The following is a 19,703-nucleotide window of genomic DNA, read 5'->3' as shown; positions in this document are numbered from 1 at the left end:
GAACTAACTTGCTTAAGAAATAATATTGCGGGAATGTGTGGAACAGGATCCAAGGATTGAAGTAGAACACATCCCCTTCTGGGGTCCTGCATGAAGTGTGACTCTTTCTCAAGAGGACTTGAGACAGACCATCATCTTCTGTCCCTGGCATTCTCATCTCTGAATTAACTAACAGCAGACAAACGTGCCTTGCAACCTGCTATACGGAGAACCATAATTCTTCTTAAATATGGTAATATCTCCAGTCTCAGGACAAGACAAGGACTGACAGGAATTATGAAAATAGATTTATGATGGCCTCCTTATAAGTGAAAACTAACTGCTGGGACACTCATCCCTCTAGTTAGAATCAAGTGCCAGGAAGCAGCTGCATGTAAGTGTCTTGACCCCACTTGTGGGCTTGGCTTAGATCTAATAAGTGGCTCTTTCATGAAAATGATGTTTGTGCTTGCTTGGTGTATTCTCTGGGATCAGTCAGAGCCAGTACAAGCATAACAGGAATAAGGGATTTACTATGCAAATTAGGGTTTACAGGGATGTAGGAAGAGCAGGTGGAGTGATAGCTATAAAGTTACAGCCAGAGGATCTAGGCTTTGTCCCCAAGGACACTGTCACAGTCAGCTTCATGTTCCTGGGGTAAACTTTCAAACAGACAAAGTCGATGAGAAAAAATGGAATTTGTTCCAGACTTACAGAATCGAGAGGAGGTCTCCTCAATGGTGGAAGTCAGCTCCCATTCATAAATCCAGAGAGATAGTCACCACCAGCCAGCAAGCACGCAGGATCTGCAACAACGGGACTCCCAGAGCTCACTCTACACACCTGAGGGCTGGATCCCAGGGTCTGCCCATGCCTCTTCCATCCAGGTATAGCTGGAAGTCCAAGTTATCAGCTTTTTAAATAAAAGCATCTGAACCTATTGGGGGACATTCACACTACCATGGACACCAATCTAAATTCTGAAACAGGGGAAGCATACCTTGTTTGATAAAAGATTTAAAAAGAGATTCCTCATTTTAATAAAGGGAACACTTTATCAGGAAGATATTGCAGTAAACATTTATGCACCCAATATTTAGAGTCCTAACTTCATAAAACAAATACATAAAGGAATGAGATCCAGACACAGTAATAGGGGGAGACTTAAATACCCCACTATCACACATAGATAGCTTATTCCAGCTAAAAATCAACAAAGAAACTTTTAGAGCTAAATCACACCATTGAGATCTACAGAGAATCCAGCCAACACATAGATAGCAAATACACATTCTTCTCAGCAGCTCATGAGCCCTTCTTCAAAACTGATGACACAATTGGCCATAAAACAAATCTCAACAAATAGAAAAATATTGAGGTAAAGCCTTGTATCCTATCAGATCACAGGAGAATAAAAGAGAGAATACAGAAACTATACAGAATCATGGAGAATGGAAAGCACACTTTTGAATGAACAATGAATTATTGAAGAAATTGAAAGGGAAATTTAAAACTTTCTTAGAAACAATTGAAAATGGTAGGAGAGCCTCCAATGCTCTTGGAAGACAGCCAGGGCAGTCCTAAGAGGAAAGTTGATAGCTATAAGCACACAAATCAGGCAATTAGGAGGACTCGGCCAGTGACCCAGGGGATAATGCATCTGAATATGGATCAAAAGAAATTAGAGCAATCTCAAATAAACAACCAGTAATTCACCTCAAGGCTCTATAAAAACAATAAGCCAATTCCAAACCCAGTAGATGGCAAAAGAAAATAATAAAATCAGGGCAGAAATTAATGAAGTAGACCCTAAAAGAATAATAAGCAGAATTAACCTAATGAAGAGTTGTGGGTTGTTTTTTTTAGAAAACAAATAAGACTGATAAACCCTTGGCCAAACTAATAAGGAGAGAGAAGACCCAATTAACAAAATAAAAGATACAAGGGAGCTGCTGTTACAACATATGCCACTGAACTCCATAACTTCCTTAGAAAATACTTCAGAAACTTATATTCAAAAAAACCTGAACAACCTAGAAAAAGTAGACAAATTTCTAAATACATTAAACTTCTCAAAGTTAAAAGTGGAGGACATCAGACTGGAGAAATTGCTCAGTGGTTAAAGGCACTTTCTTGGGCTGGAGAGATGGCTTAGCGGTTAAGTGCTTGCCTGTGAAGCCTAAGGACCCCGGTTCGAGGCTCGGTTCCCCAGGTCCCACGTTAGCCAGATGCACAAGGGGGCGCACGCGTCTGGAGTTCGTTTGCAGAGGCTGGAAGCCCTGGCGCGCCCATTCTCTCTCTCTCCCTCTATCTGTCTTTCTCTCTGTGTCTGTCACTCTCAAATAAATAAATAAATAAAATGAAAAAAAAGGCACTTTCTTGCAAGATCTAACTGCCCAGGTTTGATTCCCCAGCACCCATGTAAAGCCAGGTACACAAAGTGATGCATGTGTCTGGAGTTCATTTGCAGTGGCAGAAGGTTCTGGTGCACCAATTCAGTATCTCTCTGCCACTTTCTCCCCCCCTCTCTATCTATCTTTCTCATAAATAAATAATTTTTAAAGTTAAAAATGTAGAAGACATCAATCACTTAAACAAATCCATTGCAAGCAATGAAATTGAAGCTATAATTAAAAGCCTCCCACAAAGAAAAAGCCCTGCACCAAATGGATCCACTGTAGAATTCTTTTCTTTTTTTTTTTTTGTAATTTATTTATTTTATTTATTTGAGAGAGAGGCATATAGAGAAAGAGATAATGGGCATGCCAGGGCCTTCAACCACTGCAAACAAACTCCAGACACATGTGCCACCTTGTGCATCTCACCTAAGTGGATTCTGGGGAATCTAACCTGAGTCCTTTGGCTTTGCCAGCAAGTGCCTTAACCATTAAGGCATCCCTCCAGCCTCACTGCAAAATTCTATCAAGCTTTTTTTTTTTTTTTTTTGAGAGCGACAGACATAGAGAGAAAGACAGATAGAGGGAGAGAGAAAGAATGGGCGCGCCAAGGCTTCCAGCCTCTGCAAAAGAACTCCAGACGCGTGCGCCCCCTTGTGCATCTGGCTAACGTGGGACCTGGGGAACCGAGCCTCGAACTGGGGTCCTTAGGCTTCACAGGCAAGCGCTTAACCGCTAAGCCATCTCTCCAGCCCTCTATCAAACTTTTAAGGCCAATCAGATGTTAACTCTTGTGAAGGTGTTTCCCAGTATAGAAAGAGAAGGAATATTTCCATGGGCTACTGAAGTGATGAGACAGTTCACAAAAAAAAAAAAAAGAATCACAAATGGCCAATAAGTACTTTAAAAACTTGTTCAATAGCACTAGCCATGAAGAAAATTCAAACCAAAACAGCTTGAAGATTTCCATCTTATCCTGGTCAGAATGACTCATCAAGAAAATAGACAACAGATGCTGGCCAGGAAAGAGAAAACTTCATTCACTGTTGGTGGGAGTTCAAACTTAAACAGCCATTACAGAAATCAGTCTGGAATCTATCTCAAAAAGTTAAAAATAGACAGAAGTGGTTCGGAGGTTAAAGGTACTTGCTTACAAAGCCTGTCGGCCCCAGGGTTCAATTTCCTAGTAACCACATCAAGCCAAATGCATAAAGTGGACCATGGGTCTAGAGTGCATTCGCTGTAGCAGGAGGCCTTGAAAGTGCCCATTCTCTGCCTGTCTCTCTGTCTTTCTCTCTCAAATAAACAAATAAGTATACTTTTCATAAATGAATAGATGTCCCGTACATCCCAGCTATAGCACTCCTGGGCATATACCCTAGGAACCCCAATCTCTACTACAGAGCTGCTTACACACCCATGTTTATTGTACCCTATTTATAATAGCAAAGATTAGACTCAGCCAAGACACTCATTGACAGATGAATGGATAATGAAAACATGTGACACTTAGCAGTATAGAAAAATTATGAAATTTTCAGGAAAATGGGTGGATTTGGAATTGTATTGAAAGACCAAAACTTCATGTTCTCTCTGGTGTATGTGTCTTAGCTTGTAATATGTGTAAATATGGATAATAGGGGAGCAAATGTGCATTAAACCTATAAAGATAATCAACAGTGAATGCAAAGAGATGAGCTAGAAGAAGGGGGAGTGTTGCAGTCAGGTTCGCATTGCTGGCAGAAATCACCCAACCAAGAGCAGCTTGTGGGGAAAAAAAAAAAAGATTTATTTTGCTTATAGACTCAAGGGGAAGCTTCATGATGGCAGGGGAAAGGATGGCATGAGCAGAGGGTGGACATCACCCCTTGGCCAACATCAGGTAGACAACAGTAACAGGAGAGTGTGCCACACATTGGCAAGGGGAAACTGGCTATAACACCCTTAAATCTGCCCCCAGCAATACACTGCCTCCAGGAGGTGTTAATTCCCAAATCTTCATCAGCTGTGAACCTAGAATTCAGTACACCTAATTTTATAGGAGACACCTGAATCAAACCAGCACAGGGAGGGAAGGACAAAAAGATACATGTGGGCTGGAGAGATGGCGTAGCGGTTAAGCGCTTGCCTGTGAAGCCTAAGGACCCTGGTTCGAGGCTCGGTTCCCCAGGTCCCACGTTAGCCAGATGCACAAGGGGGCGCACGCGTCTGGAGTTCGTTTGCAGAGGCTGGAAGCCCTGGCACGCCCATTCTCTCTCTCTCTCCCTCTATCTGTCTTTCTCTCTGTGTCTGTCGCTCTCAAATAAATAAATAAAAATTAAAAAAAAAAGATACATGTGATACAGGAAGGGGGAGACTTGGGAGGGAGAGAGAGAGAGGAGGGTAGGAAGGAGGGATGAAAATTTTAAAAAAAGTCTAATTGTACTTGAAAATGCCACAATGCATGATACCTAAATCTGTTTACCAATTAAAATATAAATAAATTAAACAAATACTAAATAGGCAACAGATGCTTGGGAAAAAAATCATAAAGACAGTAATGGGCAACCTTTTAAGGAGCATAATATCAGGCAGGAGCAGAGGCACCCCCCTGTGACCCTAGCACTTAGGAAGTGGAGGCAGGAGCTGGCTGGCCCCTGCTCCTCGGCTATATAACAAACTGAAAGCCATGCTGGATTCCATAAAAGACTGTCTCCAAAAAATAAATAAATAAGGAAGACGTGGTATATTTACAAAATGGAGTTTTATTTGCCAGTAAAGAAAAATGAAATTTGCAGGGAAATGGATAGATCTGGAAAACATTACACTAAGTGAGGTAATCCCCGCTCAGAAAGTCAAACGCTGCATGTTCTCTCTCATATCTGGATCGTAGACTCAAATGTTTAGATTTGTATGTGAATTGGGATAAAAGTCAGTAGTAGAGGCCAGGAAGCTAGAAAGGGGCTGTAAAGAGAGAGAGGGAGGTTATAAGAGATTTGTAAGTAAGGGCAGAGTAGTGGCAGGGAATCTAAGGGGAGGAGATGGAGAATAAGGGGGTGTGGGAGGAGAGTTAGCCAAAACTTAAGATGTTATGAACAAGCCATATGGAAACCTACTTCTTTGCTAGCTAATAATATATATGTTAAAAGAGAGTTTGGGTAAAACTATCCTATGGAGGTGGAATAATGTGCCCAGAAGCCCTAGACTGTTATTTGAAAAATTTCAGTGCCAGGAGTGAGATACCTTCCAGTGAGTTGTTGGCCCTGATGCCCTCAAAACATTATATGATAGAGTCACGGTTCTTGGTTGCCCAGCATAACTAGATGGTAAGAACCTATTGCTGAAGACACCACCTGCTTGGCTGCAGGTCTGTGAGAAATTAAGCTGAAGCTGAGCTGGAAGCCTCCTCCCTACTAAGTAATTGTCAGGATGTTGGAAAGATCTTTGTAGCAAGCAGCTTTTGGGAGATAAGTCATCAATGGTCTTAACCAGCAGTGGACCCTGCAAGCTTTACAGCTGGCCAGCCGGGCCAAAGGTACCAACTGGTACAATGGTGGCATATCATTATGGGAAGAAACCAACTGACTGGATTTGAGGCCTGATTCATGGGAGGAAATTTATATGCCTGGTACTGAAAAGCCTGGTCAAAAGCCTATGGCTGAGGAGGTCATGAGCGCTAAGAAACTATCCTGGTGTCTAACTGAATGGACATATTCTGCCCACCAAATGGCCGCATGCTTATGCCCATACGTTAATGCTACTCAAACTTTTGATTAGAGAAGCTGATCACTGGAGTGACTCAAAACCCACCAAGCTGATAAGAAAGGACAGTGGAGTGTTCATCACTGAGACATCTCTACCACACGCTCCAAGGCTCAGGGGCTATTGTATTAGAAATTAAGAGCCCAAGGAAGGGGAGGGCTTACAATGCTATCTTCCAGACACAAAGGAGCCTTGATATTTATGACCTCACAGTGGCTGATGCTATCTACACAAGATCTGGATAATAGAGAGAAAAAGATTGATGGCATCAAAATAGAAGAATAGTTAGAAAGAAGAAGGGATTCAGTGGACGGGGTAGAAGGGGGTAAAAGGGTGGCACGAAGGGATTATGATCTATATTTATGGAAGTTGTTAAGAAAAAAATGAGTTCAAACTGGCCTGAGACTATAGACTGAGTTCCAGGTCAGCCTGGACTAGAGTAAGACCCTACCTTGAAAAATAGTAAAAAAAATTTTGAAAAAGGAAATACACTATCAAAGTCCTTATTGGTATAAGAGGTCATGTTGTGTGAAAAAGGTGAACAACATTGCTGAGCCCAGACATTATCAAAAAAAAAAAAAAAGAGCTAAAGGAGCTAGAGAGATGGCTAGATGGCTCAGTAGTTAAAAGTGAGAGATTGCTCAGTGGTTAAAGGTGTTTGCTTACCAAGTCTGATTGCCAGAGTTCAGTTCCCCAATCCCCATGTGTTGTAGTCAGGTTTGCATTGCTGGTAGAAATCACTCAACCAAGAGCAGCTCCTGGGAAAAAGAGGTCTATTTTGGCTTACAGGTTCCAGGGGAAACTCCACAATAGCAGAGGAAAATGATGGCATGAGCAAAAGGTGGACATCACCCGCTGGCCAATGTAAGGTGAACAATAGCAACAGGAGAATGTGCCAAACACTGGCATGGCAAAACTGGCTATAACACCCATAAGATCCCCAATATTACACTGCCTCTAGGAGGTGTTAATTCCCAAATCAGCTTGGGAACCTACCATTCAGAACACCTAAGTTTATGGGGGACACCTGAATCAAACTACCACGTCCTGTAAAGCCAGATATACAAAGTGGCACATGCATCTGGAGTTATTTGCAATGGCAAGAGGCCCTGGGGTGACTATGCTCATTCTCTCTCTCTCTAAATAAAACATTTGCCCAGAAAAGAGACCACTGTTGAGCTACCACAAAAGTGTACATGAGTATTTTAATGCTACAAACTGTCTGTTGCCTGTGGAGTCTCAGAAATAAGTCAAGATTTGAACTCTAAAAAGAAACAGAAAAAAAAAATAATAAAAGCATGTTGTTTTCCAGGACACTGTGGGTTTATATTGATATGTAACAAGTTGATTCAGAACACTGGAATTTTGTCCTATTTTGTTTTTTTGTCTCCCACCCCCTCCCACCCCTTCCCTCTCTTTTGTAAAGGCAACTAGTCCAGGAAGGATCCTTCAGTTACATAAAGTTTTCCTTTATGAAATGTCATGGCTCCCATTCATTTTTTTCTGTTCATTTTCTTCCAATTGATACACACAATTTTAAGAGCTCTTGCATTTGGAAGTCTGGAAGGTCCCAGATTTTGAAATAGTGTCTTGATTTCACTGTTTTTATTTTATTTTATTTTTTAACTAAAGCTATATAAAGCTTGTGGATTAAACAGAATAAATTTCTAAATTAAAAAAAAAACATTTGCTTTGAAAAAAGAGCTAGGCTCTGAAGGAAAGGTAAGCACCTTAATCATGCCATCTGTTTCTCCTTGAGCTTCTTTTCTATGCATATACAAACCTTTTTATCTTTTCTTAATAGTATGTAATATAGTGGTACCATGACTCACAGTATCTTACAGTCAGTGAAATGTTAAGTTTTAGTTTTTGTTCTGTGAATGCCATCCCACACCAAGGCATGTCGCATTTGTCATTATGACTACTACTGCATTGCACTGCTCTGTCACCATCCATCAAGAAGTCCCTTTCTTGGGCATCTGCGTTCTTTTCACTCCCACTGATGTGAAAAATTCAGAGGTGTAGTTCTGTATATTTTAAGCACTTGTACAGTTGTTTCTCTAAGATACATTCCTAGAAGTGAAAAAAACAATCATTTCTCATTGCCTCCAGCCTGAGCCTGGCATCACCACTCTGCATTGCTATGGGTTGCCTGGCCAGGTGCCTCTTCTTGTAGGACAATGCAGTGTTTCTCCTCTTGTGTCTGGCTTAGTTCACTTACCATAGCTTCAAAGTTCACCCATGTTGTGGCACCATTGCATTCCTGTCTGAGACTGGATCATATTGTATAGAAATACTACATTTTTGTCTGTCCAATCACCTATCTGTGGAATTTGGGTGGTTTCCTTCTCTTAGCTATTATGACTGATGTTTTGCTATAAACATGGGTGTGCAAATGCCTACTTGAGCGTCAGCTTTTTTTTTATTTTTTATTTATTTTTTTTAGCTTTTATTTCTCTAGGGCATGCACCCAGAAGTGGAATGGTTTCAGTACTTTGAAACACCCTCCCTAGCTTTGGGAAATTATGTCTCAAAGTTTTTAACTTCTTCTAGGAAGGAGCCAGTCTCTTTTTCCTGGGCTCCTTGGTACCTAACTGAGGCCCAAATAGTACCCTAGGCTCAGCTAACAGACCCCATACAGACTTGCATTGAAAGAAAGCAGTGTTTAGACACTGAGGAGACTCAAAACTCATCAACGCAGAGAGCAAGAGTGCCGCCGAGAGCGGAACACTGAGGCAGGCTTCTAACACGACTCAGGGAGCCTTGTGGAAGGAAAGAGTCAAAAATGTAAGAGCCGCAGGGTGGGAAGATGTGTGCTGTGAGGCATCATCCTCCCATGGGAAGTGACTGGGACAACCATGACCCCACAGGTACTGCATTAGGCAGAGCATTAGGCTCTCAACCAGTGCAGAAGCAAGCATCGCAAAGGCAGCCAGCACTGGCAGCGCCAGCAGAGCCTCCAGCCTTCAGAAGCGGAGCAGAGCACCTCTGCAACAGAGCACTTGCCATTATCAGTGGGGTAAAGACTCTCCACCCTGCTTCTCTGTGCCGCCAAGAAATTGTCCAGGCTGCATAACTAATTCCTTTTCTGCTTACTCTTAACAAAACTGATTGTATCATTTGCAGTGGAAATCTTGAGAAATCATATAATCTGCCTAGGTGGGATTTGGGGAAAAGAGTCAAGTTTGACTCCAAAAGGCTGAGACCAGGTCTCAGCTCTGCTCCCCAGTCCGGGTGTGACTTTGCACAAGTCCCTTACCTTGCTCAAGCCCAGTGTACAAGTATGAAGTTCTTATATCTAGCAGCAGGGAGCCCATGCAAGCTTGCAAGGAAGTCCCTAGGGATGGGCAGTAGTAAATTGTAAAGAGCGCCCACTGCGAAGGCTGTCATCCCACTGCTCTGCGAGGCAGGAGAATCCAAGGGACTTCAGGGCCAGCCTGAGCTACATAAAGATAGTTGTTAACAAGAGAAAGAGGAAAGAGAGGTCAAAGGAAAAGCAGGGGAGGAGAGAATAGAAGAGAGGAGGTGAAGAGAAGAGAGAAGAAAAAGAAGACAAAATTAAAAATCTTTTTTTAAATATTTTTTGCTCATTTTTATTTATTTATTTATGTGAGAGTGACAGAGAGAGAGAGAAAGAGAGAATGGGCGTGCCAGGGCCTCCAACCACTGCAAACGAACTCCAGATGGTGTGCGCCCCCTTGTGCATCTGGCTAACGTGGGTCCTGGGGAATCGAGCCTCGAACGGGGGTCCTTAGGCTTCACAGGCAAGCACTTAACCACTAAGCCATCTCTCCAGCCCAAAATTAAAAATCTTTACACAGGAAGTCATGTCACTCTTCCTTATCTATGGATCCCAGTTGCTCTTGCTTTTAAATGAAAAGAAAAAAGACTTAGAAATTTGTATTTCAGACTGTGGGGCCAAATCTGAAAGGCATGGAAGTGTGTCTATTCATCTGAGTGAAATGACTAACCAGCAGATGGAGGCAGGAAGAGGGGGAGTCCGGATACATCTTGAGCATCCCCTGACATCCAAACAGCCAAAGACAGAACAGCAATGCTGATACTAACAGAAGCAGAAGCAGCATATATCAGAGATTTTGTGCCTAACATATAAGCCACAGGCAAAGGGCAAACAAGCTGAGTCTGCACCCCCGCCCCCAAATGTGGCTTTTATAAATACACAGTCAAGCCCATTCACTTACTGCTTTGTGGCTGCAAATCTGTTGTCCAAAGCAGAGACCACGTGATTTCCCCCCACCCAACCAAATCCTCAAAGATTTGCTGTCTGGCTCTTAACAGAAAATATTGCCAAGCCATTTTTTAATTTATTTATTTTTATTGACAACTTTCATAATTGTAGAAAATATCCCATGGTAATTCCCTCCCTCCCCCCACTTTCCCCTTTGAAATTCCACTTTCCATCATATCCTTTCCCCCTCTCAATCAGTCTCTCTTTTATTTTGGTGTCATCATCTTTTTCTCCTATTATGATGGTCTTGTGTAGGTAGTGTCAGGCGCTGTGAGGTCACAGATATCCAGGCCATTTTGTGTCTGGGGGGAGCACGTTGTAAAGAGTTCAACCCTTCCTTTGGGTCTTATATTCTTTCGGCCACCTCTTCTACAATGGACCCTGAGCCTTGGAAGGTGTGATAGAGATATTTCCGTGCTGAGCACTCCTCTGTCACTTCTTCTCAGCACCATGGTGCCTTCTGAGTCATCCCAAAGTCACTGCCATCTGAAAAGAGAAACATCTCTAACCAAAAGTGAGAGTAGCATTAATATATGTGTATGAACATTAAAGTGCTTACTGGGCAGTTTGGTGAGCATAGTATATATATTTACCCAGACACCAGCAGACATTACACCCCTAGGCCTCATAACTACCCTTGTTGTAGATTTTCAGTATCAGGCACGTATTCCCTCCCATGGAGCGGGCCTCCAGTCCAATTAGAGAGCAGTTGGTTTCCCTAATAACAGTCATATCACTAGTACACCCATGGCTCATTTGGCCCTACTGGCCCAACTTAAAGCTTGCAGTGTCCACTGTGGAGTATCTTCACTGGTGATTGCTCTCTCTCCCTCTGAACTGCGTGCAGTGTGGCTTTTCCCAGCTTTCTGTCAGCTGGTCTACAGGGAGGAGGTTTTCAGCTCACCTCCAGCAGAATTTCTCAGTGTTCTTGCAGCCCAAGCATACAGAGTCTTCACCAATAGGGTCTTACTATCTATTCCTTGTGAGAAGCCAAAGGCCTTGTAGTGGCCTGTAAGGTTTTAGAGCATCAGTGATCTCCCTGCCAAACCCTTTTGTGAATGCATCCTGGCAGATGGGTACTATTATTCCACATACTTGCAGATTGGGAAACTGAGGACCAAAGGATATCAGGGGTTTATTCTAACACCCAAAGCTAGTTGATCCTCAACCTCAAAGGCCAGGGTCCCTTTGCTATTTTCAACTTCCCATGATGTCTCCTTCAGTCACCCCTTCTGATATCAGCTAATACTGGGGTTCAGAGGGCACCTTTAGAAAGATTCCAGAAGTGAGCAGAGACACCCAGGTGTAACCGAAGCAGTTTATTAAGAGAGCACACTTTGGAGGCAGGGGCACAGAGTAGGTGGGATCAGAGGGAACAGCCTCCCTGTTCAGAGTTGAGGCTTTTCTATCACCTTAGCAGGGGCATCTTGCAGAACGTGAGCTTTCCCACACATGCTCTATCTGTTACGTGTAGTTCTACATCCTACTTAACGCATCGCAGATCTCATTAGCAACTTAAATCTCCTCCAGGGATGTGCATTTTAGTGTTTTGATGAAACATAAATCACCTTCAGACACTGGAGTACCTCAGTACCCACATCAGTGGCTAGATTTAGTTGTCCGGGTCTGAGATTTTTCCAACCTTCCTCTTTGCCAACTTGGTTTGCTCATATGCTAATTTTTTGTTTATTTTTATTTATTTATTTAAGAGCGACAGGCAGACAAAGAGAGAAAGAGGCAGAAAGGGAGAGAGAGAGAGAGAGTATGCCAGGGCTTCCAGCCACTGTAAATGAACTCCAGATGCATGCGCCACTGTGTGCATCTGGCTTACATGGGTCCTGGGGAATTGAACCATAGTCCTTTGGATTTTGCAGGCAAGCGTCTTAACAGCTAAGCCATCTCTCCAACCCTTTTTAAAAAGTATGTTTTATTTATTTATTTGAGACAGAGGGAGAGAGAAAGAGAATGGGTGCACCAAGGCTTCCAGACACCGCAAACAAACTCCAGACACATGTGCCACCTTGTGCATCTGATTTACATGGGTCCTGGGGAATTGAACCTTACCCGAGTCCTTACCTTATTCCTTTGAGATAAATTAGTCTCTAAAAGTAAACACCCGCATGTTGCTGAAAGTACCCAGCACATGGGCCCCTACAGAAGGGCTCTCCCGCTGACTGTCAAGACAGAACTGAGAAGGGAGAGAAGCAGGGGACAGCCACTTGCAGGTGACCTGTTTGTTTGTTCTTGCTCTACCGCCTTCACTGCTCAGTCACTACTTCACATCTGGGAATTTCCACTCATTTTCATCTTAATTCTGGTGCCATGAACACTGGGGAAAACGGGTGAGGAAGCAGTCTGAGACCCTCCCCTACCCGATAAATGGGCCTTCTGAGAATGGGCTGGGCCACTGGGTGGCAGGTGCTTGCGTTCTGCTCTGGAGCCTCTTGCAAGCAAATGTGTGCCCACAGAATGACACTGGCTGTCAAATGAGACTCTCAGAGCCCTCACCCTGACCATCTCTCAGCACTGGCGCATTTGTCATCTCAAGGTATGCCAGAAAGAACCCCCATCATGCAGAATTCCCAAGTTTACAAAGATGGGTGACACATACCAGTACTGACTTCTGTGAGCCCTAGGACAGTCCTCACAGCCAAGGCCCTTCTCTGTACCTTGGCAACTCTGTCTGGGAAATGGGACAGCAGGTGGCCAGCAGCCTTAGAGAGTTTCCATTCAGTCACTTTGGTCCCCAGAGTTGTGTGGAGCAAGCAGCATCAAGCGGCAGAATTCTTCCTCCAGAACGGGAGGCGGGAGGTTCTGTGGAGTCTCTCCATCAGCCTTGTGTGTTGAATAAATTGCGTGTTGGGATTTAATTTGGAGTCCCCGCTGTTTCCTTGATGAACACAAACCACACTGCAATTAGGGTGATGAGGCAGCCTGACGAGGCGCTTGACAAGGGTGATCTGTCTGAGCAAGGAGGGAGGGACAGGTAGTCAGCAGGTGTCTGGGGCCCCCGCGTTGGCATGTTCTTGCCTCTCTCTCCACAAAGAAAGCTCCCACGGGACAAAGGCTGAACAGTCTAACTGCTCAGGGGACTGAATAGAGGAGAGCCCCAGGGGACTTTCTGGGACCGAAGCCCATGGCCTTTTCCAGGTTCCTCGCTGCAGTCGGTTCAGCTCATGACTGAAAGCTCAGAATCTCACCTTCTCCCCGTTTCACTGGGGAGGGAAATAGACATTTATTGAGCACTTACTGTGTGCCAAGCACTGGGTAAGTCTCAGAAGGCACCATGTCATTTAAGTCACTCAGAGACCTCAAGAGATGGGCAACTCTTCTCTGCATTTTTACATGAGAAACCCATGCCTCAGATAACTCACATGCAATGTCCTACTGCTCATAAGTGGTGGGGTCCATGGGATCTGAACCCAGTAGTTCAGGTCCAAGTTCACCTTCCTCCAAGGCGCTTTCTTCAAAGACCACCTGCTCTTCCTGATGCCACATGCTCTCTCTTCCCACCCCCTCCCTGGGTCCTCACAGGGGAAGTCCTGCCTGCCCTATTTCATGGGTGCAGCTAGGGGAGTCAGCCATTCACAATGACGTGAAGCAGGAGCAGGAATCGTGCCATCCTGTCTCTGGAGAAAAAGCAAACTGGGCAATGCCCACAGCCGGCTTCAGCCAGGCGCTGGCTCCTGTTCCTCTACCTGGGCTGAGATGGGAGGCCAGCACAACTTCTTTGGCAGACAGATGACAGGTGGAGGTAGAAAAAAGCCTCCTTTGGGCCATAGTCTGGCCCACATACTTCCCCAAACTGATGAGAGAAAGGGGAACAAAGAGAAAGAGTCAGATGGAGAGAATGGGCACATCAGGGCTTCTAGCCGCTGCAAACACAAGCTCCAGACACATGTGTCACCTTGTACATCTGGCTTACATGGATTCTAAGCAATCAAACCTGGGTGCAGGCAAGCGCCTTAATCGCTAAGCCATTTCTCCATCCTCCAAAATTGAGTTTTGAGCTTCACCTTGTTCTGTTTTTTTTTTTTTTGTTGTTGTTGTTGTTTTTTTTTTTGCATTGATATATTATGAGCCAAAATTCAAGAAAGGAAGAAGCTGCCATTCCCCAGCTTCCAGGTACTGCCAGGCTAAGGGCGAGGCAGCAGATGGCTGTAGAAATTGGCTCATGGTGTGAAAGCAAAGGAGGCTTAGAGCTGAGCCACCTGCACATGCTTCCCCCCAACACTCCTGAGGCGGGAAGCCCTCTCTCCAACGTGACATGAAACACATTCCCCAGATAGGGCACAGACAACAGACCAAAGGGCCTGACACTAAAACCAGTTTTGGTGAACCAATGAGTTTATTGGGGTTACTTACAGAGCAGGGCTAGGGGTTGTTTACAGGAGCAATGAATGACTCAAATGCCGCCACATCATCGCCACTACGCATGGTGCAGGTGGCTCAATCTCCATTGGAGAGTCTCATCCCCCAGCAGTTCTTTCCCCTTTATATAGCCTTGTGCTATTGGAAAATTGTATTTTGCTCAGACTAGAGTAAGGATCAAGGAGCTTGGGCGTTATATTAATCAAGTGGAAGAATGTGTTGACATTGCCTTCCTTGGATTTACTCTGTTCCACCTGAGGAACATGAGGATGAAATGGAATTGTGTTGGAGTGAACTTGCTTAGCAGCAACTATTACCTCAGCTTGCCTCTTCTTACCCTGTGGGTCCCTGGTTCCTCAGGGGGTCATTGTGCACCTGATCCCTTGAGGCTTCCAGGCAACTGTGGAGCAGGGTCTTGAGTGGCTATGAGTGTGATGGGAGCAAACACCCAGGAGACAGCTTCAGAGAACAGCTCATTTATTTGTCAGGGAACTGAGTTTTTATAAGCAGTTGAGAGAGAGAGAGAGTGGGAAGAGGGTCCTAAGGGGATTGGTGGTTTCAAAGGTTGCTTGCTGATGCCTAGTTGGCATATAGGGACATTCATCCCAGCACGTAGGGAGTCAGGTGATCAACGTAGTGGGAAGAGGTATAGGGTACGGGTCACAGGGGATGGACTGTGTGAAGGCTGCTGGCTGATACCATATATGGAGTTTCCTAGCCAAATGGACAAGAGTCACAGGGCTATGAGCGAAGCCCAAGTCTTATCAGGATGTCCAGGTGCCCTGGGCTGGAGGAGGAGGGAGTGACCATACTCCTGCTGTTCTCAGGGCCCAAGATTGCCAGGGGTCCAGGGTCACTGTGACCCCCAAGAGTGGGGAGGAGCCTTTCTCCTGCTGGTCCCAGGACCCAAGATTTGTCCAGGGTTCAGGTTTCTGCAACCTCTCCATAGCCTGGTGCCCTAATTGTGTCTGATAGCTTAGGCCTGCTTTAACCCGGGGCCCAACTCCACCTTTGTTTTTATAATGGGGCAGTGTCATCATATTGTGTGAGATTTTTATAGTCTGTCATAGTTCAGGTAGAGCTAGATGGCACACGAGGCCCTGATTAATAGCTACTTTAGCAATATTGGTGATTTGTTGTCTGAGAAATTTGATGAGGCAGGGGGCTATAAGTAATAGGGTTCCTATCACAAAGATGGGGCTAAAGAGGGGGAAATGCCAAGTGACTGAAGGGTTAGAGAACCAGGTATTGGGGTCCTCAGGCTTGTAGCAGTCAAGCAGCTACACATGTCCCCCCATGTTCAGCAGTAATGAGGTCTAAGGCTCTACAGTTTTGACACACCACACCTGTGAGAGAGTTCAATTGTCTCTGGAGAGATTTGAGGCTGTTGGTAGTAGATATCATGGCCTGGTTGTTTTGGAAGTCCCCTGCAAGATGTTTGAACAAGAGCAGCTCCTTCTGCACGGGAGGCACCCAGAGACAGCGTCAGGCTGAGACCTGCCAGCGGAGGGATGATAATTTCATTGGGTTGGCACAGACGGAGATAGTAGGCCACTTCTTCCTTGTAGAGATACACCTGTGGAACAATCAAGACTACAGAACAATAAGTGAGAGAGGAAACATTCATGCATGGGGTAGATAGCCCTTCGCACCAAAGGAGAGCGGGTGTTTTGACACAAGTGGTCTTGGAAGAGGACGTTGGGGAGAAAGAATAAAAGTAAAGAGTTAATGAGAAGTGAGCACACAACAAGCTGGTCACCTTCAGGCCTGTCCTTCTTGTGAGCTTCCAGGCCTTGGGGAGTATTTGAGGGAACCCTGGTAGGTGGAGTTGGACTGTCTCAGGACCATCTGAGCACGAGCTAGCTAAGATTTTCTTTCAGAACTGTTCATCAAATAGCACACTAGTGTTTGACATGCCTGAATATGCTACCATATGTCTTGTAAAACAGATGAGATATCAGCAGAGTTATCAGAAACATATACACAACATTTAACCTTATAGTAGCCTTCCAGAGTGTACCTTTATAAATTCATCCTGGGGCTAGCCAGGGCCAAAGGTAGAGCCATTGATGCCATTAAGGGCTGTATAAATATCTTTTTGGTCTCAAAATTTACTTAAGGATGTCCTAGCACAAGTTAGAAGAGATTCACCACTGTTACCAGTATAAGGAAATCTTTTGAATTAAGTGAACATTAGTCAGAGTCATATCTATATATATATATTGTAGAGTTGAAAATAATCCTTTTGACATCTATGGTTGTTTTTTCTTATTATAGGATTAGAACTATTAGAAATGGGGACAACGTGGCTCAAGGTCTTGTTTGTTTCCCCTCTTAAAAGTTCTTGTTGTATTACTTAACATGCCATTCATATATTTGAGGTGTCTCTTTATCTTTGGTTATACATTTCTCTCTGAGTGTTTAAGACCAAGAAAATAGCCAAAATTTCATCAAGGATTAATTTTGGAGGTCACTAATTGCTCTTCAAAGGAGACTTTAGGGACCCAGAAGTAGCTCTACAGCTTATTGGTGTTTTCTGTCTCTTAGGAGGAGTCAGGGCCATGCTGGCCAAGTAGTTTTCCCTTTTTTGGGAAGCCAGGAGGACTGATTGTTCCTGAATGGTGACTCTCTTATTTCACTGTACACCAATTTTTCATTTGGGTCTCCATATCCTCCCGGCTCAGGAAGACAGATGACTTACTGGGGGCCAGTGTAGAAGTGTCCAATCATCTCCAGTGGCCTCATGACCTGGGAGCACAGGACAAAATATTGGCCATTTTGTTCTGATGATTTCAACTGCTTTGGCTTCTACATAGGTGATTAACACACTTAGAAAGGAAGTTACACCAGCCTGGATGTATGTACATATAGAGCACATTTGATTACTGAAGTAGATTTAGTTAAAGAATGGCACAAGAGCTTCTTAAAATCATTTTGTCCAACCTTTTAAAATTTTGTTGGGCTGGAGTGATGGCTTAGTGGTTAAGCACTTGCCTGTGAAGCCTAAGGACCCCAGTTCAAGGCTCAATTCCCCAGGACCCACGTTAGCCAGATGCACAAGGGGGCGCATGTGTCTGGAGTTCATTTGCAGTGGCTGGAGGCCCTGGCGTGCCCATTCGCTCTTTCGCTCTCTGCCTGACTCTCTCCCTCTCTCTCTTTCTCTCTCTCTGTCACTCTCAAATAAATAAAAATAAACAAACAAAAAAAATTTTTTTAAAAAATTGTTGTCCTGTGGTAACATAAGCCATATCTGATGCATAGAAAATAGGCATATAGCCTTTAAATATCTAATAGTTATAAATACAGGCAGAACATGTTACCAGTCTTGAAAATAATACAAATTTAACCAATTAATTAAACCTAGAAATTGTCAGAAAAAGACAAGTAAGACAGTATAACGTCTTAGCACCTGTGTTTGAAAACATGAAATAGAGCAGAACCTGGTTGAGCCAAAACAGTTAAGCTCTAATACCCTTGACAAATCTATTTTGAAAAGAAAAAAAAAAAAACACCATTTGGCAACCAGTGATTTTAGCTTAATCTCAATAGCCATTGATTTTATGTACCATGGAAATTTTTATTAACATAAAACAATTTTATGTTTTATCCATGACTTAAATTTGATAAAGCTTAAGCAAGCTATCCCAACATATTTTACCTAACAGGAGAATAAAGGTTATAGCGACTGAAATTAAATCTCTTAAACCTAAGTGATTAAACCTAGTGATGACTGTTCAACAGAATTAGAATGTAACAGAACAGAAGGTACCTTTAAAGTCACAATGTCTTTAGGTATGAGTACCTCGTATTTGGAACTTAAACACTTACACATGAACCTTTATCTTAAGACTTAGATTCACCAATAGTTAAGCCTTGTTGAATAGAGGAACCTAACTTACTTTATGAGAATCTTACACAGCTTTTACAATCATTAAACCATAACAAATTAGCATCAGTGAGTTGGAAATGAGTGAGACCTTAACCATAAGACTCAGTTTCTCTGATTAAAACCTTGGCATCAGGTAAACATATTTTAGATTTCATCCAATTAAATGCCCTTCCCTGAGCCATATGTTTTTACTTTGATATATACCTTAGGTAAGCCTGATTCTTGTTTATATAAAGAGTTTGTAACCTGATCAAATACCTTGACTCAGTTTACCTATTTGACCTCTTTATCAAGTGAGAAATTTTATCTAACAGATGTGACTTTAGGTGTTCAAAAGAGAGGCACTATAAAGAGAACCAGAGTCATATGCTGTTTGTCATTCCCTTTCCCTTGTCAGAGACAATTGGCCATTTTGTCTCTGGACAGGGTCTAGCAGACACATGGCTTAAACTTGCAATGAAGTTTGAGATAAAGGGGCACCATCCCTTCCTCCACAGTCCAGCTTGCCATGAGTTTAGATGACATAATAACTTTTGTTCCTTATAAAAGGAAATTAATTTTAGGCAATATTTGGTTTTCTAGATCTCCTACATCTTCCTGCATACACACACCTTCATCCATATACTTTAACATTCTGATCTAAGTGCCACTCAAAAGCATTTTTAGCAGGCATTCTATGTCCAACATTGAAATTTTCCTTCCCAGTTTCTTCAATCAACTTATCTCACCCCATAATTAATCATAATTTTTTTTAATTTTTTGTTTATTTTTATTTATTTATTTAAGAGTGACAGACAGAGAAAGAGGCAGATAGAGATAGAATGGGCTCGCCAGGGCCTCCAACCACTGCAAATGAACTCCAGATGCGTGCGCCCCCTTGTGCATCTGGCTAACATGGGTCCTGGGGAACGGAGCCTCAGACCAGGGTCCTTAGGCTTCACAGGCAAGCACTTAACCACTAAGCCATCTCTCCAGCCAAATTAACCATAATTTTTATCAATACCTCTAACATGTTTGGAAATGTTTTTATTAGGAGTAACTAAGCCAAATTTTGTTTATGCCTTGAGGAAGGACAGCC

This window comes from Jaculus jaculus, chromosome 8 (genome assembly GCF_020740685.1).
Source record: "Jaculus jaculus isolate mJacJac1 chromosome 8, mJacJac1.mat.Y.cur, whole genome shotgun sequence".
NCBI classification, from domain to species: Eukaryota; Metazoa; Chordata; class Mammalia; order Rodentia; family Dipodidae; genus Jaculus; species Jaculus jaculus.
Note: the sequence above shows the minus strand (reverse complement) of the source record.